This window comes from Manis javanica, chromosome 11 (assembly GCF_040802235.1).
Source record: "Manis javanica isolate MJ-LG chromosome 11, MJ_LKY, whole genome shotgun sequence".
NCBI classification, from domain to species: domain Eukaryota; kingdom Metazoa; phylum Chordata; class Mammalia; order Pholidota; family Manidae; genus Manis; species Manis javanica.
Genome location: NC_133166.1, coordinates 82036575 through 82061592, shown reverse-complemented (window position 1 = coordinate 82061592; position 25018 = coordinate 82036575). Strand labels below are relative to the sequence as shown.

The 25018-nt window shown below is 39.1% G+C and overlaps 1 protein-coding gene across 24 annotated transcripts in view; it reads right to left on the bottom strand.

The window, feature by feature from the left end:
• Positions 1-25018, bottom strand: part of LOC118971592 (uncharacterized) — a 411068-nt gene that overhangs the window by 228506 nt on the left and 157544 nt on the right. For 7 of the 24 annotated variants that reach the window (XR_012122774.1, XR_012122772.1, XR_012122768.1 and 4 more), the window contains one exon: positions 24951-25017. The exons of 11 other annotated variants lie outside the window; for them this stretch is intronic. The gene's annotated coding sequence lies outside the window, so the exon portion shown is untranslated. Of the gene's footprint in view, positions 1-19439; positions 19534-24923; position 25018 lie in introns of all 24 variants that reach the window. 6 more of the 24 variants (XR_012122776.1, XR_012122777.1, XR_012122769.1 and 3 more) reach the window with 3 other exon arrangements.

The following is a 25018-nucleotide window of genomic DNA, read 5'->3' as shown; positions in this document are numbered from 1 at the left end:
AACAGCACCACTCTGAAGACAGAGAGGGGGATTTGGAGAGAAGGACTGATTTTTAATAACCATCACGAGTGAAATTTGAGACAGAGATGAGCAAGGATTTTAGGTAGCCTGCTGTGTGAGGTCCTGCATAGAAGCCCTCTGCTACTGCCTTCTTGGCCTCTATAAAGCTCTACAAGATTTTCAAGGTTTAAGAAACTGGATGATGATTCTTGGCAAGTGATAGGTATAGGGACTCAGTGTAAGGCCAAAACTAGTTAATCTGTTTTTACACTTATTAAAACATAGTTCAAACCAAGTTTATTTTTGATGGGAGCTCAAAGAGGGAGGTAAACACACATTTGAGACAGCTATTGAGTTGTGCTCCTCTGCCGAGTCTTAGTTATGGGGAGAGTCAGATGAGGGCCAGATGTCCTGCGGAATTCTTTCCCATAGGATATTTTTGACTGGCAACTTTGTGAAATATCACGATTTCTACTGTTAGTTCTAATTTTTAATTTTATTGCTACTTTAAGAATATATATATGTACACACACACACACACACACACACACACATACACACACATGAGTTTTTTCCTCAGTTAGACAAAGGAATTGAGGAGAGGGAGAGAATTAGACCCCTTGGCCAACAGCCCAGACTCAGTTTTTGAAAGACCCAAAATAGGATTAGTGAAAATCATCTACTTAATTTGCCTTCTGATGATTCAACCTAAACTATTTTATAATTGCAAGGGGGCAAGATGATTTATACAAGAAATCTATGAGTATAATCCACTATCTTCATAGTCAAAAATAAAATCAGAGGGGCGGAGCCAGGATGGCGGCGTGAGTAGAGCAGTGGAAATCTCCTCCCAAAAACACATAGAGCTATGAAAATATAACAAAGAAAAATCTTCCTAAAATAGAGACCACAGGACACAGAACAACATCCAGACCACATCCACACCTGCAAGAACCCAGCGCCTTGTGAAGGGGGTATGATACAAGCCCCGGCCCAGCGGGACCCAAGCGCCCCTCCCCCCGGCTCCCGGCGGGTGGAAAGAAACCGCAGCGGTTTTTTTTTTTTTTTGGCGAGTGCTTTTTGGAAGCCTTAAAGAGACAGGGCCCCCATTGCTAGGGAGGCAGGGTGGCGGGACTGGTGATCGGGTGCCTGGAACCAGCGCCTGAGGACAAAGAATATCCCACGTCTTTCCCTGTGGGACCAGTGGGCAGGTGCCTGAGACCAGCACCTGAGGACGGAGGAAATTGTGCATTTTTCCCCTTTTTTTTTCACTTTTTGGCGAGTGCTTTTTGGAAGCCTTAAAGGGACAGGGACCCCGGTGCTAGGGAGGCAGGGTGGCGGGACTGGTGAGTGGGTGCCTGGGACCGGCGCCTGAGGACAAAGAATATCCCGTGTTTTTCCCTGTGGGACCGGTGGGCAGGTGCCTGAGACGGGCACCTGAGGACGGAGGAAATCGCGCGTTTTTCCCCTTTTTTTTTCTCTTTTTGGTGAGCGCTTTTTGGAAGCCTTAAAGGGACAGGGACCCCGGTACTAGGGAGGCAGGGCGACGGGACTGGTGAGCGGGTGCCTGGGATCAGCGCCTGAGGACAAAGAATATCCAGCGTTTTTCCCTGCGAGACCGGTGGGAGAGTGCCTGAGACCGGCACCTGAGGAAGGAGGAAATCGCGCGTTTTTCCCCCTTTTTTTTTTGTCTTTTTGGCGAGCGCTTTTTGGAAGCCTTAAAGGGACAGGGACCCTGGTGCTAGGGAGGCAGGGCGGCGGGACTGGTGAGCGGGTGCCTGGGACCGGCGCCTGAGGACAAAGAATATCGCGCGTTTTTCCCTGCGGGACCGGTGGGTGGGTGCTTTTTGGAAGCCTTGAAGGGACAGGGACCCTGGTGCGAGGGAGACAGAGCAGCAGGACCAGTGAGCGGGTGCCTGGGACTGGCGCCTGAGGACAAAAAAAAAAAAATCGCGTGTTTTTACCTTTTTTTTTTTTTTTTTTCTGTTCCCTCTCTCATTGTTGCTGTTGTTGTTTTGGTTTGGAGAGTGCTTTTTGGAAGTCTTAAAGGGGCAGGACAGGTCACTTAGACCAGAGGCAGGGAATCTGGGGATCTCTGGGCACTATAACCCCCTGGGCAGCAGGGAGCACAGAGGCCCCTTACGGAGATAAATAGCCTCCCGGCCGCTCCCCCTCCAACGGGGCTCCACCATTTTGGAGGATGAGCCCCAGTGAGGCCACACCCACAGCAACAGCGGAGATAAACCCCAAAGCAACTGGGCAGGAAGCAGAAGTCCTGTCTGCACACAGCTGCCCAGCACAAGCCACTAGAGGTCGCTATTCTCCCAGGTGAGGAAGGCCACAAACCAACAAGAAGGGAAGCTCTTCCAGCGGTCACTTGTACCAGCTCTGCAAACTATCTCTATCACCATGAAAAGACAAAACTACAGGCAGACAAAGATCACAGAGACAACACCTGAGAAGGAGACAGACCTAACCAGTCCTCCTGAAAAAGAATTCAAAATAAAAATCATGAACATGCTGACAGAGATGCAGAGAAAAATGCAAGAGCAATGGGATGAGATGCAGAGAAAAATTCAAGAGCAGTGGGATGAAGTCCAGAAGGAGATCACAGATGTCAGGAAGGAGATCACAGAAGTGAAACAATCCCTGGAAGGATTTATAAGCAGAATGGATAAGATGCAAGAGGCCATTGAAGGAATAGAAGCCAGAGAACAGGAACGTATAGAAGCAGACATAGAGAGAGATAAAAGGATCTCCAGAAATGAAACAACACTAAGAGAACTATGTGACCAAGCCAAAAGGAATAATATTCGTATTATAGGGGTACCAGAAGAAGAAAGAGGAAAAGAGATAGAAAGTCTCTTTGAAGAAAAATTGCTGAAAACTTCCCCAAACTGGGAGAGGAAATAATCAAACAGACCATGGAATTACACAGAACCCCCAACAGAAAGGATCCAAGGAGGACAACACCAAGACACATAGTAATTAAAATGGCAAGGATCAAGGACAAGGAAAGAGTTTTAAAGGCAGCTAGAGAGAAAAAGGTCACCTATAAAGGAAAACCCATCAGGCTAACATCAGACTTCTCGACAGAAACCCTACAGGCCAGAAGAGAATGGCATGATATACATAATGCAATGAAACAGAAGGGCCTTGAACCAAGGATACTGTATCCAGCATGATTATCATTTAAATATGATGGCGGGATTAAACAATTCCCAGACAAGCAAAAGCTGAGGGAATTTGCTTCCCACAAACCACCTCTACAGGGCATCCTACAGGGACTGCTCTAGATGGGAGCACCCCTAAAAAGAGCACAGAACAAAACACCCAACATATGAAGAAGGGAGGAGGAGGAATAAGAAGGGAGAGAAGAAAAGAATCTCCAGACAGTGTATATAACAGCTCAATAAGCGAGCTAAGTTAGGCAGTAAGATACTAAAGAAGCTAACCTTGAACCTTTGGTAACCACGAATCTAAAGCCTGCAATGGCAATAAGTACATATCTCTCAATAGTCACCCTAAATGTAAATGGACTTAATGCACCAATGAAAAGACATAGAGTAATAGAATGGATAAAAAAGCAAGACCCATCTATATGCTGCTTACAAGAAACTCACCTTAAACCCAAAGATAAGCATAGACTAAAAGTCAAGGGATGGAAAAACATATTTCAGGCAAACAACAGTGAGAAGAAAGCAGGGGTTGCAGTACTAATATCAGACAAAATAGACTTCAAAACACAGAAAGTAACAAGAGATAAAGAAGGATACTACATAATGATAAAGGGCTCAGTCCAACAAGAGGATATAACCATTCTAAATATATATGCACCCAATACAGGAGCACCAGCATATGTGAAGCAAATACTAACAGAACTAAAGAGGGAAATAGACTGCAATGCATTCATTGTAGGAGACTTCAACACACCACTCATCCCAAAGGATAGATCCACCAGGCAGAAAATAAGTAAGGACACACAGGCACTGAACAACACCCTAGAACAGATGGACCTAATAGACATCTATAGAACTCTACATCCAAAAGCAACAGGATATACATTCTTCTCAAGTGCACATGGAACATTCTCCAGAATAGACCACATACTAGCTCACAAAAAGAGCCTTAGTAAATTCCAAAATATTGAAATTTTACCAACCAATTTTTCAGACCACAAAGGTATAAATGTAGAAATAAATTCTACAAAGAAAACAAAAAGGCTCACAAACACATGGAGGCTTAACAACATGCTACTAAATAATCAATGGATCAATGAACAAATCAAAATAGAGATCAAGGAATATATAGAAACAAATGACAACCACAACACTAAGCCCCAACTTCTGTGGGATGCAGCGAAAGCAGTCTTAAGAGGAAAGTATATAGAAATCCAGGCACACTTGAAGAAGGAAGAACAATCCCAAATGAATAGTCTAACATCACAATTATCAAAACTGGAAAAAGAAGAACAAATGAGGCCTAAAGTCAGCAGAAGGAGGGATATAATAAAGATCAGAGAAGAAATAAACAAAATTGAGAAGAATAAAACAATAGCAAAAATCAACGAAACCAAGAGCTGGTTCTTTGAGAAAATAAACGAAATAGATAAGCCTCTAGCCCAACTTATTAAGAGAAAAAGAGAATCAACACAAATCAACATAATCAGAAATGAGAATGAAAAAATCACGACAGACTCCACAGAAATACAAAGAATTATTAAAGACTACTATGAAAACCTATATGCCAACAAGCTGGAAAACCTAGAAGAAATGGACAACTTCCTAGAAAAATACAACCTCCCAAGACTGACCAAGGAAGAAACACAAAAGTTAAACAAACCAATTACGAGCAAAGAAATTGAAACAGTAATCAAAAAACTACCCAAGAACAAAACCCTGGGGCCGGACGGATTTACCTCGCAATTTTATCAGACACACAGAGAAGACATAATACCCATTCTCCTTAAAGTGTTCCACAAAATAGAAGAGGAGGGAATACTCCCAAACTCATTCTATGAAGCCAACATCACCCTAATACCAAAACCAGACAAAGACCCCACCAAAAAGGAAAATTACAGACCAATATCCCTGATGAATGTAGATGCAAAAATACTCAATAAAATATTAGCAAACAGAATTCAACAGTATATCAAAAGGATCATACACCATGACCAAGTGGGGTTCATCCCTGGGATGCAAGGATGGTACAACATTCGAAAATCCATCAACATCATCCACCACATCAACAAAAAGAAAGACAAAAACCACATGATCATCTCCATAGATGCTGAAAAAGCATTTGACAAAATTCAACATCCATTCATGATAAAAACTCTCAGGAAAATGGGAATAGAGGGCAAGTACCTCAACATAATAAAGGCCATATAAGATAAACCCGCAGCCAGCATTATACTGAACAGTGAGAAGCTGAAAGCATTTCCTCTGAGATCGGGAACCAGACAGGGATGCCCACTCTCCCCACTGTTATTTAACATAGTACTGGAGGTCCTAGCCATGGCAATCAGACAAAACAAAGAAATACAAAGAATCCAGATTGGTAAAGAAGAAGTTAAACTGTCACTATTTGCAGATGACATGATATTGTACATAAAAAACCCTAAAGACTCCACTCCAAAACTACTAGAAGTGATATCGGAATACAGCAAAGTTGCAGGATACAAAATTAACACACAGAAATCTGTAGCTTTCCTATACACTAACAATGAATCAATAGAAAGAGAAATCAGGAAAACAATTCCATTCACCATTGCATCAAAAAGAATAAAATACCTAGGAATAAACCTAACCAAAGAAGTGAAAGACTTATACTCTGAAAACTACAAGTCACTCTTAAGAGAAATTAAAGGGGACACTAATAAATGGAAACTCATCCCATGCTCATGGCTAGGAAGAATTAATATCGTCAAAATGGCCATCCTGCCCAAAGCAATATACAGATTTGATGCAATCCCTCTCAAATTACCAGCAACATTCTTCAATGAATTGGAACAAATAATTCAAAAATTCATATGGAAACACCAAAGACCCCGAATAGCCAAAGCAATCCTGAAAAAGAAGAATAAAGTAGGGGGGATCTCACTCCCCAACTTCAAGCTCTACTACAAAGCCATAGTAATCAAGACAATTTGGTACTGGCACAAGAACAGAGCCATAGACCAGTGGAACAGATTAGAGACTACAGACATTAATCTAAACAAATATGGTCAATTAATATTTGATAAAGGAGCCATGGACATACAATGGCAAAATGACAGTCTCTTCAACAGATGGTGTTGGCAAAACTGGACAGCTACATGTAGGAGAATGAAACTGGACCATTGTCTAACCCCATATACAAAGGTAAACTCAAAATGGATCAAAGACCTGAATGTAAGTCATGAAACCATTAAACTCTTGGAAAAAAACATAGGCAGAAACCTCTTAGACATAAACATGAGTGACCTCTTCTTGAACATATCTCCCCGAGCAAGGAAAACAACAGCAAAAATGAACAAGTGGGACTACATTAAGCTGAAAAGCTTCTGTACAGCGAAAGACACCATCAATAGAACAAAAAGGAACCCTACAGTATGGGAGAATATATTTGAAAATGACAGATCCGATAAAGGCTTGAGGTCCAGAATATATAAAGAGCTCACACGCCTCAACAAACAAAAAACAAATAACCCAATTAAAAAATGGGCAGAGGAACTGAACAGACAGTTCTCTAAAAAAGAAATACAGATGGCCAACAGACACATGAAAAGATGCTCCACATCGCTAATTATCAGAGAAATGCAAATTAAAACTACAATGAGGTATCACCTCACACCAGTAAGGATAGCTGCCATCCAAAAGACAAACAACAACAAATGTTGGCGAGGCTGTGGAGAAAGGGGAACCCTCCTACACTGCTGGTGGGAATGTAAATTAGTTCAACCATTGTGGAAAGCAGTATGGAGGTTCATCAAAATGCTCAAAACAGACCTACCATTTGACCCAGGAATTTCACTCCTAGGAATTTACCCTAAGAACGCAGCAATCAAGTTTGAGAAAGACAGATGCACCCCTATTTTTATCGCAGCACTATTTACAATAGCCAAGAATTGTAAGATGAATGGATAAAGAAGATGTGGTACATATACACAATGGAATACTACTCAGCCATAAGAAGTGGAAAAATCCAACCATTTGCAGCAACATGGATGGAGCTGGAGAGTATTATGCTCAGTGAAATAAGCCAAGCGGAGAAAGAGAAATACCAAATGATTTCACTCATCTGAGGAGTATAGGAACAAAGGAAAAACTGAAGGAACAAAACAGCAGCAGAATTACAGAACCCAAAAATGGACTAACAGGTACCAAAGGGAAAGGAACTGGGGAGGATGGGTGGGCAGGGAGGGATAAGGGGGGGGAAGAAGAAGGTGGGTATTAAGATTAGCATGCAAGGGGGGGAGGGAGAAAGGGGAGGGTGGGCTGCACAACACAGAGAGGACAAGTAGTGACTCTACAACATTTTGCTAAGCTGATGGACAGTAACCGTAATGTGGTTGTTAGGGGGGACCTGATATAGGGGAGAGCATAGTAAACATAGTTTTCTTCACGTAAGTGTAGATTAAAAATTTAAAAAAAAAAAGAAAGAAAGAAAGAAAGAAAAGGGGGATTACTCCTTGATAGGATAAAACTATTGGTAAATCAAAGATCAACACATGCTTTAAATATCCTTAATGTTGATCACTTAAAGGGTGTCAGATGATCAGCTATGGAGGTACTCTTTTCTGATAATATTCCTTTCTCTTAATAAAAAAAAAAAAAAAAAAGCAGTCCCTGTGTGCTGACCTCCAATGAGTTCTGCACAGTAGTATAGAGGGCATGTCAAAGTGTGGGCAAAGGGTCTGTTTGTTTCTATGCAGAAGATCAAGGCCTAGCTTGGATACCCAGAAAATGAACTAAGATACAATATGAGGAGGAGCTTCCGGCATCAGCACTCTCTGGAGGACTCGTGCCGGGGGATGAGCATCAAAAAGCCTCCACAGGTATCCGGACGATGCTGCGGTGGTGGCTGCATCCAGCCCACCGTCTCCTGGACTTGCCATTGGAATGAGGAGGGACATGTCTAGGCTGGCATGTGCATACAGCGAGACAACGAATTTGACCGGATCTGTACTGTTGGAACTCAACCAGGAGTTGGGAGGGGTGCAAGTTGTAGCACTCCAAAATCTCATGACTATAGACTATCTATGGTTAAAAGAACATATGGGATGTGAACAGATCCCAGAAATGGGTTGCTTTAATTTGTCTGATTGTTCAAGTACAGTTGGACAATATCCATCATATCATAGATAAATTTTCGCAAATGCCTAGGGTGCCTAAATGGTTTTCTTGGCTTCACTGGAGATGGATGGTAATTATAGATTTGCTTTGTTTATGTCACCGTATTCCTATTATGTTAATATGTGTGTGCAAATTAGTTAGTAGTTTAAAACCTATACATACTTAAGGTACTCTACAAGAAGATATGTCAAAGAAATAATCAATCCTCCCATGTTTCCTTCCATATGCTACATCTATAGCTTTTCTTCTTCCTTCCTAATTACAACCCTTAAATAGAATTCGTGCCTCATATCGAATTTACCGAGTATCATAATTCCTCCAGGTGGTAAAGATACCTCGAGACAAGTGCTGGGCATAGAAGCCACAGGGCATAAATCTGCAAAGAAGTAAAAAGCTAACCTTTTCAAACAATATGGCTTCTCTCTCACTTACCAACTTTACATTTCCCTGTATGGCCCCGGAAGATGGCTGGTTAGCCAGAGACGGGTAAGATTCCTCAAGGGAGGAACAACCTAAGACAGGCAGAGTCGCAGGGGGGCCATCAGGTGAGAATTTGGGGATCAACAGAGGTGAGGCTCAGAACCTCACCCCCCCTGCTTTGAGAGAAATCTTATGCATCCGTGGATGTTTTGCTGCCCTTGTCTAGCCTGGATTAATACTTAGTCCATAGGCACACACCTGATCATCTGATCATCTACATTTGCCCTCTTACAGCACTAAACTATGTTTTCTACCTTTATCTTGCATCTACCTACCACTTCAGCATTTTATTAAAAATAAAAATAATAATAATAATAGAGGGAGAAATGTGGGATCAACATATAAATCAAGTACAAAAATCAAATGAATATTCATATTTGACCTGATGGTTTATGGGTCATAATGCGTGATCAAAACCGAAAGTTTCTGTGATGAATGCCCTTTTACTGTTCACCATGTAAGAATTTATTCACTATGTAAGAATTTGTTCACCATGTAAGAACTTGTTCGTTATGCTTCAGAAGATTGGAGACTGACGAGAATTAGGCTTGAGATGGATTAATGACTGTACATTGAGCATTGACCCCCCTATACTGGATTTTATTGTTGTTAACAACCATTTGATCAATAAATATGAGAGATGCCCTCTCAAAAAATAAGTAAATAAATAAATAAAATCAGTAATCATTAAATCAACTTCATGGTAATAAAATTCAAAATAAAAATTGGTAGGTTAGTTCCTTTTGTGAAAAAAAGTTTTAGAGCTGAAATCAAGGCCCACTGTCATGGTGAGGCACTCTAAGTTGTGATCGTTATAATAAGAAACTGGATAAAGATAACCATTATCAACAGCATTACTCAAGATTATTCTGGAATTATTAACTCATGTGATTTGGCAAAGGAAAGAAAATAACAAAATCATAACAGAAGAGGAAAAAACTAATTTTTTTGCCAATAGCAGATAGCTATGTTTACCTGGAGAGCCTTAGGATTGATTCAAACTACTACTAACAACAAGAGAAATCAGCAAAGTGACTGGTTAAGTAATTCACAACTATCAGTAGTTTTCCAGTACAAAATTAAATGACAAAATAAAATGGGAAAATGTTATGCAGGACCTATCTAAACAAATCTTTAAATTCTGTATGGGAACATATAAGTAGTCTTGAATCAATGGGAATATAATTGTTTTTGGGATAGGAATATACAATATTTAAATAATACCAGTTCTACCTAAATTAAGTTAGAAACTTAAAGCAATCTAAATAATCATACCAGGAGGATTTTCTTTAACATGGCAAAGTGGTGCTAAAATTTATATGAAAATAAAAAACAAAAAAGTGATCTATGAGAAGAATCCTGAACCACAAATGAATATGAGATAGGTAGTATTAATAAGAACTAACAGTGTCACTGTTATATTCCCAACACACTGACTTTCCTAAGGCTATCCCAATCCTCAGGCTTTCCAGGTAAACAAACCTATCTACTATTTGCAAAAAAATAACATTTTACCTCTTGTGTTATTATTTTTATTTTCTTTCTCCTGCTTAATCACATGAGTTAATAATTCCAGAATAATCTTGAGTAATGATTTTGATAATGGCTATCTTTATCCTGTTTCTCATTACAATGACTGTAACACATAACTGCTATATTCCCAGCACACTGATGAATGCCCTCAACAACTATGTTGGATAAAGGCATTAAAGAATGAAATCTTAGGCATAAAGAATGAATTCAAGTCAGAACAATGACAACTATTAGGTGATATAATGATAAAAAGATAATGAACTAGCAAAGAAAACCCCAAATCTGCTGGGAAATTAGTGTAAAGCAAAGATGGTACTTGAGTCAGTAGAGAAAGATGAATTATACAATAAATGATGTTGGGATAATTATCTAGTCCTTTAAAGAAAGAAACCCAATAAAACTAGATCACTACCTCACCTCTCATGTCAAAATAATTTCCAGATACAGAGAAAATATACAGTTAACTTCATTAAAGATGCAGGCCTCCCTAAACAAAAAACGATCCAGAAACCTAAAGAAAAACACTAAAAAGTTTACATTGAAATTATAATTTAAAAAAATTCAGCCAAACAGAACAAGCAAAAAAACCCACCATGCACTAAATAGAGAAATACAGTGAGTGGGGTAGGCAGGTCAGACGTGAATCAATTCGTAACAGAAACTGAGGGAGGTGGGCAGTCAGGGAAGCAAGAAGAACACTACAAACAATGCCAAGAAAACGAGGACAATGACTGAGAATAAGAAGGGCCAGAGTGAGGGGAAACAAAGGGTGTGCCTCAGGGAACCAGCCGAAAGCATTACTCATTAATTGGTTCATCTTTTGATTGAGAGCCTCGGAAGCCTATCTGCTCTCCTGCAGCCTAACAGTGTGGCAATCCCTGCCTCCTGTAGGTGGAGTTCACGGCGATGCATCTGAACAGGTGCACGCCCTGAGAAAAATCAACAATCTGTGGCCTCCATCAGGCGAATGATTTGGTTAGACTTCATCCCAAAGTAATAAAAACAGCAATCGGTGTTGTACTCTGTGAGCATCCTCAGCGGCAGCAGGCTTCTCCCAGCACAGCTCAGACGCCAGGCTGATGAGAGCCACAAACAGAAGTGGGACTCAGTCCCGACTGCCCACGGCCCCTGCGTGGGTTGAGCGAAATAGGTAGGCCTCTTGGTGTTTCCCAGTGAGAAATCCAGCTGCCCGAGTTTTACCCTTTACACAGATGTAGTTGGGTTATCCTGGAGCCATTCCACACCACAGGCAGCTTTGGAATAAACAGTCTCCCTGGTGTTGAATGATAACTTAGTTACCCAAGAAAACATGAAAAATGAGGGAAATCTGTCTTTTTCCCTCTTAAAGAGAGCTTCTTTCAATACAATGATATGAGTAAAACAAGGACCAGGATGATGAGAGGGAGTTCCATGGAAGTTCAGAATGGCAGATGAACCATTAGAGGTTTTGGCATAAACCATGCTACCTTGCTTCAAATGCAGTCAACTGTGGGTGTTTTGAATATGCTTCCAGGCTCCCAGGACAGAGGCCATGCTTAGTTATTTCCTAATAACTTCAAAGGGCCAGAGGAGCACATGCTTATGTTCACCTACCACTTGTCCTTTTCTTGGAATATGTGGCATTTGGACCAATTCTAAATGAAAAGAACCAAGTCTGGACTTCGGAATCATGGTCCTTGTGACACCACTTAAATTAAGTCATAACTAATTCACTTTTCAGAGGAATCTCTGCTGGCTTAAACAAAGTTTTGCTAATCAATGCATTACAGCATTATGACGTTTGTTGTGAAAGCTGGTACCCCCCAGTGAAAAACCCCACTGAATTCACTTTCCAACCGATGTGATGGACCAAGAGTAGCAGTCCCCTTTTGATTCTCCACACACCCCCAGGGCCTGGCACCCCCACCACTTCCCAGCTCTACATACATTGTGTAATCTGCAGTTGAGAGAAAAGCCCCAGTTGTGTGTAGCCATCAGTTCCCACCAGAGGAAAGCCACAAAAGAAACCGCGTAGGGAAATCCTGCTGAGCCACAGCAGATGCGTGATTTTTTAGGTACCTAAAGGAAAGTGATGATGGCAAATATAAAGAACCTCAGTGACACAAGATGCATGGATACATTCTATGAAAGCATTTTTATCTCGCAAGGATGAAAGTAAAGTTGAAAAATCTGAAGGTCTATTAAGGGCAAGCAATTTACCTAGTTCCTTGTCCTGCCATCAAAAAGTGAAGCCCGCTCCTTTCAAGGTTTTCCACAGTGAAAGTCCGGGGAGACAATTTGGAGGCAGGTTCTCGGCAAGCTTCAGGCCCGCGTTGGAGAGCAGGGTGCACGGGGAATACAGCAAGGAAGCAATAGCTTCAGAAGTGATTGTTAGGCCTTGTAGGTAGAAAAGGAAATGACAGTTTCTGAATGCCGATAACAAAAATTGAACCTTGGTGAACCTTGACCCCAGCAGATACTAAGTCATCCTGAGTCAGAAGACAGAGTGAACATTTGCTCTTTTCCCATGGGTAGACAGGAACTGGTGGCGTGGAGCCCTGAGAAGATCAGCGGGGCTTTAAAAGTTAAGACTAGGGGACCTCAGCACATTTCATGGGTGTAGTGTTCATGCATCTCTTTTGGGAAGAAGTCAGTTTAGTCACCAGAGTCTCGAGGATCCAAGAGGGCACAGCCATATAAAGGTGACTTCTCCACTGCCATAGTACCTAGTGCTGTAAGTGGGATGCCACCCCCACAGGATGACCCGATGACCTACACGTGGTTAAATTTGCCACCCTCCACCACTACCAACCTAATTGCCTAGACCTCTTTTGACATTTGTCAAAAACAATCTTCTTGTAAGAATGTCATGAAAACAGTCCTTTACACAGTTTTAGGATTTCCTCTACTTCCAGTTTATACCTTAATCAATGTAAGTTACAAAACACAATTTGGTAGTACTTTAGATATCTGAGCCAAGATATCGTCAAGGTTTTAGATTTCTCTGTTTGCATCTGTCCCATCCACCCCTGACTTTTTCTAATTAGTTACCTTTCTAGAAAGCTGTAGTCTACCTATACCCCAACATGACAGTTTCTTGCAAGATTGTCCAAGGCCTCTATTTCCTAGGCTTTGGGACTGTTTCGTATTGTTAATCAAATGCCATATTTATGTCTGTGTGCTTTGCTTTTTGTCAAATATGACATTCAAATGGGCTAACCCAGTTAATCCCAGGCATGCCCATTAATTACTCCTGAATTTCTCAGCTTCGCTTTCTCAAGACGTAAACAGCTTTTCCTCAGAGACCAAAGTGCTTGATAGCTTTGTAGGTATCTAATGAAGTAGACAGGGTGAGACAACAGGCACAATCAGACCATTTAATGTAGTTCACCTTTTTGGATGCTGGATTGTTTTCTGATTTTTCTTTTTTATTCCACATTTCTCACTTCCAGGGATCACCTCCTAGGCACCCAGCTTCTATTTAAAGAGCTCTGTTGGAATCAGTAGTGTTCAGGGGTGCACAAGTAGATTTGCATGCCTTTTGTGAATAAATGGTAGTTGGATCCAAAATTATAGAATACATAGTTGAGCTCAGAAACGGTCATCTACCTTGACGGAGATGAGGTCTGGGGTTTAAGCCTCTCTTACAGACACTTTGGGACTCCTCCTAGATCCCCTCCGATCTTTTCTTGCGTTTGTGTACCCTGGCTAACTCCTGCGTGCTGCTTCTTCTAGTGCCCATGTACAGGACTCTTTTCAGATACTCCTCTAGCTACTAGACCTGTTTTTCCTATAAAGGTAGAAAGCCAAAGAGGCCTTGGGAAGTTTACTCACCCTGCCACCATTAGCCAATGATGATCAGGGCAGGAGCAGGAAAGCCCAGCTGTCATACGTAAGTCATACCCCAGATATCCTTTGGGGTCAGACTGATGCTATTCTCCAGGGAACTTTACCTGAAATTGTGCCAGTGCTTGACCCTCTTCCCTCCCTCTATTCTGTTTTCCCTGGTCCCTTACTGAGATCTGAGAAATCCAACCTAAGGTAGCCTCTAACATGAGTAGATGTAAGGGTCACTAGAAACAGAGAAGTTTAGTGTAGACAGTCATGCAACAGAGGCCAACATTAAAAAGGATGTTGGTGGTTCACTGTATGCAAAGCTATCTTGAGGTTTAAAGGATTTAAGCTGTACTAAATTTGGCAGTCAATGGGTCATCAGAAATACTTGAAATGTGATCTTCATGGATTAGAATAAATCCACATTGGAATATAGAGAGATCTGGAGAAAATTAGCCATTAGAAATTCATGGTTTACGATTAGAAAAGCACAGATAAATTTCTTGGAGAAAGTATTCCACCGCTACACTTCTTATATTTTAGTCACAAAGATGCATTGAATCGCTGCATTATATACAAAGTACTCTGCTAGGCTTTTGGAACTGTTTGCAGTGACCAAATCAGATAGAGCTTATAGAGTTTAGTACAAGAGACACATGTACAAAAAAAAATGGGTAAATACTGTTGGTGGTAGATGCCTTGAACAATGTTTGCAAAGATCTATGAGAGCATATAAGAATCCAGACTCAGGCTGAGGGGTTATGAGTTGGCATCCCCCATAGGTGTATATAAGCTGAATCTTAAGTGTCAGAAAAGTTAATTGGGCAATGGAGGTGAAAGAGCATTCTGCAACAAAGGAACAGCATATACAAACTCTTGAGGCAGTAGGAAAATGTTCTGTAGCTTGAGAAAGATAGAACTACTTTTTACCAACCCCAGGAAAATCTCCCCAAAGGATGAAACACTTGGTGTTCTTTAAGAATTCCAAACTGCTTGATTCAAAACTTCCCTAAAATATGCCACAATAAATAACTTCTCATCTTGAGTAATCCAGACTTAGGTTTGTGCAGTTCAGCCATTAAGATAAATAACTACGAACATTTAACATTTAACTTGAACTATTTTTGCATTATCTACAAACAATATGATTAGTGATTACATTGAAGGGAGCAGAGACCTACCACACTTAAATCCACTTTTGTGAGAAAAATGACCTCAGGGATTCTCTAAAATTCTAAAGTGGCCTTTCAGCTCTAAAACCCTAAGGGCTGGAAGAACACCACCTGTCATGTGGATGTGAAAAAAACACACCTACTTCCAGTTCATGAAGATGGAATGACACTTCATTGTCTTGCTCACCATGTGCCAGCATTTCAGAAAGAAAAGGAATAAGCATGCTCTAAGGTAACACAAAGGATATGTAGCCAGTAGTTCATTTAGAAAGACTAAAATTGCAGTGGCATTTAAGAAGAAGAGAACTCAGAACTACCATTGCTGAATGAAGACATGTTATTAGGCTCAGTGAAAACCTCTAAAAAGCAATAATGGAATTCCCATGTGTTAAAAGAGTTATGACTTGACTAGCTTAAAAATTAATGGTGAATTTCCCTCCAGATTTTTCTCCACCAAAAGACTCATTTGTTGTGACTAAATTTCTTACTCCCCATTTCAGTTTCAATAAATAAATTTTCCCTAACTGGAGATTAAGATATTCAAACTTAAAGGGCTGAGGAAGGAAAGTAACGATCTTCAAGCATTCTTACAAAAACCACAAAAATGAACTTAAAGCACTTCATGCAGGGAAACACAATATTCACTGGACAATGGAGGAAGAATGCATCCATTTCTAGTTACAGGGTTATATACTTTGACCCATCCTTAATTCTCACTTCTTAGAAGTATATGAAGAGTTGTCCAAAGTTGAACTAAAAGCCTTAAAAGACTTACTGAGATAATTATATCAGCTCATAAAAGTATTACCTCATCACATATTCTTTGGATCAAGCTGCTAGTGCCAGTACAGCATCACAGCTGGGCCAAAAGGCAGTCACCCCTCACCCAGAGGGATGATACTGCAAACACAGGTATTACATAGGTTTGTACAACATAACTACATTTATAAAATTATAAATCAAGTTCTCAATTCCATTCCAAATATTATTGCATCAACCCGCATTTTTTAATTTGGGCAAACTTCATTTAGGTTCTGAGCCAGTGAACTTGTATTAACTTCCAAAACTCAGATATTGTTACATGACCCTCAGAAGACTTGAGTGTGAAGTATCTTTAGACATTTTTGTCTTCAATGAATCACATGAGGTTTTCTTGCACAATCCAGTCATTTTCTAAAGTGGTTACCATCTCATTTGTAATGACATATAATCCATAAAAAAACCCACTCCCTTATCCATTATCTCCACATCTAAGCTTACACAGAGATGATGTGCTATTTGCACTGGTTCAGCCTGCTAAATAATTAAGAGAATCATACAAAATATTAAATTGTTGAAAAGTTTTGGGTTACATACTGGTACTGATGCATTTGGTTTTATAAAACCTCTGCAACTACTCTGTACATCTCTTCACTGGTACATCCAAGCAGCCAGTGACTAACAATGTCACTGGTAGAAACAAATTAAATTAATAATGGTGTTAGTCACTGGATGTTAAAATGGCTAATGTACATTCTAAACCCCATTTGAAACAAGAGAGGGTTTTGTTTAATTTTACCACAGGGGTAGTATTTTCAAGTTGTCTGTAAGGTCAATGCTGTACCACATTTTCATTATGACATTTAATTTTAATAGAAGAGAAACTAAATGACCTGATTTTGAGCTTAACATACTGGTAAGTTGTTTATGGAATGTCCAGAAATTACCTTTTTTCTAAGCTGAAGAATGTCAAACATATATATTAGAAAAGGCATCTGTTATCTACATCATAATCCTATAGGACTAGTTCAAAATTTCACAAAGCATGGCAAAATAATTATTTGTATCTTAAAACTAATTTTCAATCACTTTCATCTTTACTAATTTGATATATATATACCTTCTAACACACACAGACAACACACAATAATGAATATAACAAGTTGACATAATCAGTTCCAGATCTAGTTGTTAAATCTCCTCATTCAAAATAAATCCTCTTTTCACTATGCTCTTTGCCCCAGTTTTATTGTGATCTAAGGTGATGTAATAAGTGTAGAATGCATGATTAAAAATAACAAAAACTTCTTCTGATTCCATAATCAATTAATTCATTGTTAAGCATTCAGAGGCTTTTTTTCCCTTTTTTTCACACTGGAGAAAACTTTTAGAAAAATTCAGTATCACTACAACTCCAGTGCTTTGCTTTATAAACTACGAAGACTACATACCAAAGTAAAAAACAATCAGAATCACAACTGTCAACTCTGTCACTGACACTAATAGTGAATGAATCTATACATAACTAGCATCTACTTAAGATTCCAAGTCCTGTATTTATTATACAGGATAATAACAATGTGATTCAGACAGAACTTCCGTAGCAAAACTGACTAAGTTTCATCTTTTCTATTCATTTTACACTTCACTTTCTAAGGTTTTCATGATCAAGGATACAATTCTGAAAGACTCCAAACCAGGAAGAGAAGAGCAAAGATCCTAAAAGCTTTCCAAGAGAAACAATTCAGAAGACTCAGCTCTTGATCATCTAGTTTATGGTGGGCATGGTTCTTCTGCTTTTCTTTCTTTTTTCAAGTGACTGGAAAGTTTCTCATAGAGGAGAGGACTGATAGTCACAATAAGAATCAAAGATGATTCCAGAGTTTCATTTACCCATATTAAAGCATGCTTATTTTATACCTTGTAGACAGTAAAGTGTCCTTAATAGATCCTCTACTAATTCCAGAGTTCTAAAAATCATTCTGAAGGGGAATAATCCCAATAAAAGCAAGTGTTACCTGCATATTAGTAACTCATTTATTAGTGTAAGGGAGTAAGTCTTCCTGTTAAAAATTCTTTCTAGCAAGTAGTCACTGAACGTTATTTCGGTCATTGTGGAAAAGTATAACTAAGGAGTAGGAGTAAGAGAGCTCTAGAGTGAAAGGAGCCGGGCTCTAGAGGCCACCTACAGGTCCATGAAAGAGCCAGCCGGGCCCTGATGGCTAGGATCAGAAGGGGAAGAAGAGGGTCACATCAAATGAAAAGATGCCTTAGGAATAAAACAGAAAGGACTTGACCAACTGATTTAATGAGTGAAGGAAGAGGAGGAGTCAGGATGATTCTAGAGTTTCTAATAATACGAATGGAAGAAATGGGGGATTTGGAGTAGGTAAAGAGGTTGTAAGAAGAAGATCAGGACCTTTTAGGTTTTGTGGGGGGTGGAGAAAGGCAGTGAGGAAGAGATAATAGCTCTAAATAAGACCTGAGGCATTTCTGCAGGAGCAGGATAATGGGGAGAGATTTCTAGAAAGCAGTTAGAAATATGGATCTGTAGCTCCAGAGAAGTCTAGAGTAAGAGTAAAAGACATGTTATAGGGCATACAAGTGAGAGCTGCAGAGAGAATCGTTGGACACACTTCAAGAACGAGTGAAGCGGAAGAAGAGAACTGAAGTTGGAATTCTGATAAAGAATAAAGAGGGAGGTGGAGGAAGAGGAGATGGAAAGAGTGGGTAAAGAAGACAGGAAGAGAAGAAGAAGCAGAATCTATCTTAAGTTGAAGGAGGAGAGACTTTCAAGAAAGAAGAAGTGGTCACTATTGTTAAATACCATCACCAGCTTCAAAGAATGAGGACAGCAAAGAAGTCATTGGATTTGGGAAATACAGCTGTTTCACCGGTGACCTTTCAGAAGGTCAGATCAGAAGGCGCAGAACTCAAATGTTAGTGGGCAAGAATGTCTGGAAGGTAAAGAAGTAGAGGGGGCAAGTAAGATTTATTTAAACAAGTTGAGGAGGAAAGAAAAAAATGGTGGTGAAGGGAAGGAGAAAGTTGGAGTTGCAGGGTTCTTCAGAAAGGGAAAATAATACGCATGTCTGTGGGTTGGGTGTTGGGAACTTACACAGAAAGACAGAAAGAAATGGAGATGCAAAGAATGAAGCTGATCAATGAAACAAAATCCCTGAGGGTGCAGGAGGAAAAGGAACCAAAAATATTCGTGGAAGAATTAACCTAGAACTGAGAGGAAATACTTCTTCCACTTTGATAGGAGGAAAAATGGGTGAAGATAAAGGTATAAGAACATTTTTATTTGATAGTGTTTCTTTTCTCAAAGATAATGTTTCCTTACCTGATAGTGTTTCAGGAACCTGGGTCATCTGCTGAGGCTTTGAGCAGAATGGAGAAGTTTGGTGTATTCTCTAAGGGGAACAGAACAGAAGCTGCTGGGAAAGAATAAAAGAATGGCTAAGCAAGGTTGACTGAGATTAGGAATAATACATTTGTAATGAAATTAATCAACAGCATCATGTACTTTTTCTACAGGAGGCTACAGAGACCTAAATCAGAAAAAGAATAATCATAACATTGTCATAAACTGGATGTTTTCATTTGGCAGACTAATGGGGAGATGTGAAAAGTTGGGAGATATGGGGATGGTGTACTTGTAAGAGAACAAAAGTGTAGGCAGTAAGGGACTTAGATTTACTTAAATCTAACAAATCAGATCAAGGGAGCTAGAATTCAAAATTATTTCAGTGATGGAGTTTAGTGGGTGGAAGAGAAATATAGAAGGATAACAAATTGTGGTCAAAAGGGAAATTTCAGAGCTCAGGATTTCAAAGGTCACACTCTTCTAGGTACTGGCCAAGTCCAAGTCATGGCCATATAAGTAAGTGTGTTGCTTAAATATATTCACAAGTAGAGAGGAAGGAGTAACTATAGGAGAAAAATAAAGTAATCATAAGGGCATCAGGTAAACCATCAGTATAAAGAAGAGAATGGGATGTTGAGGACTAATACTGTGGACCAGTTACTAGATTCTATACCAGATCTGGGGAACTGAACAAATGACAACAAAGAGGATGAGAAAAGGGGGGAGATCCGATTGCAATTAATCATTATTACTTAGTTCCTGCAGGTCGTGACACTGTTGTTGCATTAATCTAATGGGAACAGCATGAGTTAGATGGAATAGAGGCTGTAGAGCTATAGGGTGTTGTCAGGAAAAACCTGCGGATGAGAAAGGAGAGCAGACCCAACCCCCCCAGGTTCAAGAGAAGGGGCTAAGATACAATAATTGCTTCTACCTGAGGGGGATTCAAAGGAAGTGGCCTCTCTGATAAAAGAGGTGAATAAGGAATCCAGATGAAAGATAGAAAAAGGGGAAATTTAAGTCTAGGTATTATTGAAGAGATAAAAATATAGACTTATTGAGAACTTGGTGCTTGCACATAGCGTTAAAGCATAATACAAAAATATCCTACCTACATAATTTAAGCAGAGGCCTAGAAGATAAAAACCACACTGTATGCTTTTTTTCTTCATGATATCTTCAATGTCTACAGCATTGTAGATAACTCCAAAAGTATTTAATAAATTAATGAATAAATAAGAAATTGAAATATTCTGTCCACCTACAAAGGACATGAGATTTTGGGTTATTTGACTACTACTGGTTTATGTTGAGCCAACTGTATCCTCTAACTCAATCACCCTTGACTCAAATTTTATTCACAAAAGCCCAAGTTTAAGGATACAGGCCATGATTCTAGATTTAAATAAAAACATATTAGATATAAAGAGTTTATATGCATGGCTCAGGCCTTTTCTTGAGCCAACTCAGCTTTACAAAAATAGATCCAAGTGTTTATTTATAAAATTCCATGGGTTTTGAGAGTATTCACAAATGATATATCCAATAAGAACCTAACATCCAAAATATATAAAGAACTCATATGACTCAATGCTTTTTAAAAAAACCAAATTGCTCAATTAAAAAATGGACAGATGACATGGATAGACATTTTTCCAAAGCAGACATACATATGGCCAACATGAAAAGATGCTCCACATCACTAATCAAGAAAATTCAAATAAAATCTACAGTGAGATATCACTGCACACCAGGCAGAATGGCCACTATCCAAAAGACAAGAAATAACAAGTGTTGGTGAGGATGTGGAGAAATGGGAGCCCTCCTACACTGTTGGTGGGAATAAATTGGTGCAGCCACTATGGAAAGGGGTGTGGAGATTCCTCAAAAAATTAAAAATAGAAATACCATACAATCCAGCAATTCTACTTCTAGGAATTTACACAAAGAAAACAAAATCTCTGATTTAAAAAAGTTATGTGCACCCCTGTGTTTATTGCTTCATTACAAAAACCACGCTATGGAAGCTACCAAAGTGTCCATCAATAGATGAATGGATAAAGAAGACACAGTACATATGTAAATGGGGTATTATTCCACCATAAAAAAGAAATCCTGCCATTTGCAACAACATGGATGGATCTAGAAGGTATTATGTTAAGTGAAATACATAAGGCAGAGAAAGACAAATACCATATGATGTCACTTATATGTAGACTCCAAAAACAAAACAAAATAAATGAACAAAATAGCAGTAGACTCATAGACCATGTAAAGTGACTCGTGACTACCACAGGGAAGGGGCTGGGGTAGATGGGTGAAACAGGTGAAGGGGGTAAAGAGGCACAAAATCTCAATCATAATATAAAGTAGCCATGGGGATGAAAATACAGTATAAAGAATACAGTTAATAATTCTGCAACACCTCTGTATGTTGACAGAGAGTACACTACTTGGGGTGAGCATTTAATAATAATTATTACTATATACAATATAGACATACAATATTATATCAACTAGACTTCAATAATTAATAAATAAAAATAATTGATAAATAAAAGCAGCTTTATTGAGGTAAAGCTGACAGTAAGTAAATAATAAATAAATAATAAGTAAAATTCAATGGTTTTTAAAACATATTCTAGAATAGATGTATTCATTGGAGATAATTTAGGAACTATCACAAGAAGCAAGATAAAACTAAGGAGATGTAATTTCATGCCCCAGGACCTACTGTCTAGTTTCAAACAGAGCACTGCTGCTTTCATCTATTTTATATTTGGGATTTCCACATTAAGATTTTCTTTTTTTTTCTCTTAAAAGAAATGGTGCTGTGGAGGAATATTATTTCTCTGGAAAGAGTATAGATTTTTAAATCTGACTAAATATTCTGAGTCCAACAAGGGGGCAGTGCCTGTAAACTCCCTGCTTTGGAGGAGTACTCTAGGAGTAAGGTACAGCAGAGGGAGACCTATATGCATGGTAGCATGCAGCCCAGACTCAATCAGACTGATGCCTGATACTGGATTTCAGGGGAGCCAGGTTTTAAATTCTCCCTCTCTGATAGAAGCAAAATTCTCTGGAGAATGATGATATTATCCTCAAATACTGTCTACAAGAAATTTGTCAAATACAAAGTCCAGCAGGTAAAAATAATTAATCATACACATGGAGAGACAAAGTAACATAGGTGAGAACCCACAGAAACAACAGATACAGAAACAGACCCACAAGGGCACCAGATACTATGGTTGTCAGACAGAACTTTAGAAAAATTCTGCTTGTTACTTTTAGGGAGATAAAAGATAATATTGAGAATTTCATCAGAGACTGGGAATTATTTTTTTTAAAACTAGCCTATTTCTAAGAGCTCTAAGTCCTAGAACATTGAGGACAATCAGAACACTGGGGTCCTCTTCCTTTCCCACAAAGAAACTCTCCCTGATGGTATCAGAGAGCTAACAAGAAAGTAAAGAATTATGGGGCTAAGATGCATATACAGACACTTGATTTACCACAAATTGGGGAAAACGCCATTTATCTCACATAAAAAGATAACCCAGAGTCAATAAATGGTGTTGGAGCAATTCAAATCTATATGAAAAATGTGAAACTTGATCCCTACCTCACACTATGTAGAAAAAAAAAGTAAGTATGTATATATTCATGACTTTGGGGTAAAGAATTATTAAGATTTCCAAAAGCATAACCATAAGGAAAAAGAATATTAGTAGAAAACAACATATAAAGAAGAAAAAGTTTACAAAAAAGAAAAAAGGCAAGCTGATGGTTTAAGTTCCCTGAGGAGACAGGAATGGAACAGGATAGAGGACACAGGTGGGAAAGCTGACTACACAAAGAACAGGTGTTTACAGAAATCCAAAGTAAGAAGGCAAAGGTAAGTGCAGATGCGGATAAGTTTGTAGATGGGGTTGCATGGACACGAGGAGTTCCTACCTAGAGACTGCTACATTTTTGGCATAGTAAAAGGAAAGAGAGGTAATTTGTTGAATCAGTAAGAAAATGTGTTCAGGCCAGAGGCTTGAGAGAGGATAAGCTCTTAAATAGTCATGAATAAAGATAGAAACTAAAACTAAGGAAATATTGACTGTTTAGCAGCAATGAGGACCCAGTCAAGGTTGACAGCCACATTTTTACCATGACACCAGTTTTGCTCAGCAGACTGGACATAAAAATATAGAGGGAAAACAGTTGGACTGATATATATGACAAATACTTCAGGTTTTATCAAGCTGTTCTAGTGGAGGGTTAATAGGCAAGAATGTTGATCAAATTAGCAAGAGAATATTAAGAGTGATAAATTATGTAGTTTAAGCTGCAAAGGAAGGGGACAAGAAGCAGCTGAATTTGTGGGGACTAGGAGGTGGTCTTGAAGAAGTATGAAATAGGGTATAGTTAAAATAACTGAGAGGTAGAATTGGAGGACCAGAGCCTGCAGAGGTTAGGGTATCTGAGGTTAAGATTTAACTGGGAGAGCATGGGTGAGCGATTCAAGGCCTTGGGTGTGACCATTGGAGTATGTGATTTATGTGGAATATAAATTAAGGCCCTTGGAGTGAAAAAGATCAAGAATTTGAGAAGCCAGAGTTTTAAATGATCTTCCCATGTAAACATTGTATTCACTAAGGATGACAGCAAGGTGGGCCTACAGAAGAGTTATATAAGCCAGCAGCAGTAGCATGAGGTCAACAGATAAAAACAGCAAACAATTATATACTAAAATAAATTGTATGAAAGTATGTCTTATGAAAAAAAATTTATATCTCTACCCATGTCTCTGTCATCTATTTATCTATCTATCATCTATCTCTATCATCTAATCTGTAACACTATAGGTCTCTAACTATTTATATATGTATAATGGTTGGCCATGTATAAAGGTGATTTGCAATGAAGTAATTGGCTTGTGAATGTTGTTACTGATGAACTGATGCTATTGTAATTTTTCATACATTTTGAAAAATGACCTGATTGATTCTAATGCCTCAATGTAATAAGATACTTGTGTATAGCTTTAGTTGAGTCACACGTTGGTAAAATTTTCCCTCCTCTATTACTTAGGAGAAAAATTCTCTGGGGTACATTAGAGATCAGCATCCTGATTCTAATCACAAACGTGTTACTACAATTCTTTCTACTATTTTATCATCACTGCGGGCAAAAGCGGAAAAAATATTCTATCTCCAATGTACACACAATTGAATCCTGGGGCAAGGAACAACAGTGTTTTATCTGAGAAGGTACTAGGGACAGGCTGGTGAAAGTGGAAGAGGTTGTGTATAAACTTCCTGAGATATTTCTGGTTTAAGAATCCACCATTATCAATTCATGCTTTTGGAATAAACTCTCATTAGTCTCTTTCTAGATTTCTTTGAAAGGCAAATTCACATAAAAAGATAACCCAATAAATTCCTGTCTTATTAGTGTGAATTAACTTACCAGATCACTCTGCAACATGATACTTACAGGATATAGAAAGGCCAAGCAAACATGGCCTTCGAGTGTCAGGAATGTGGGGAGAGATAAACACGGGC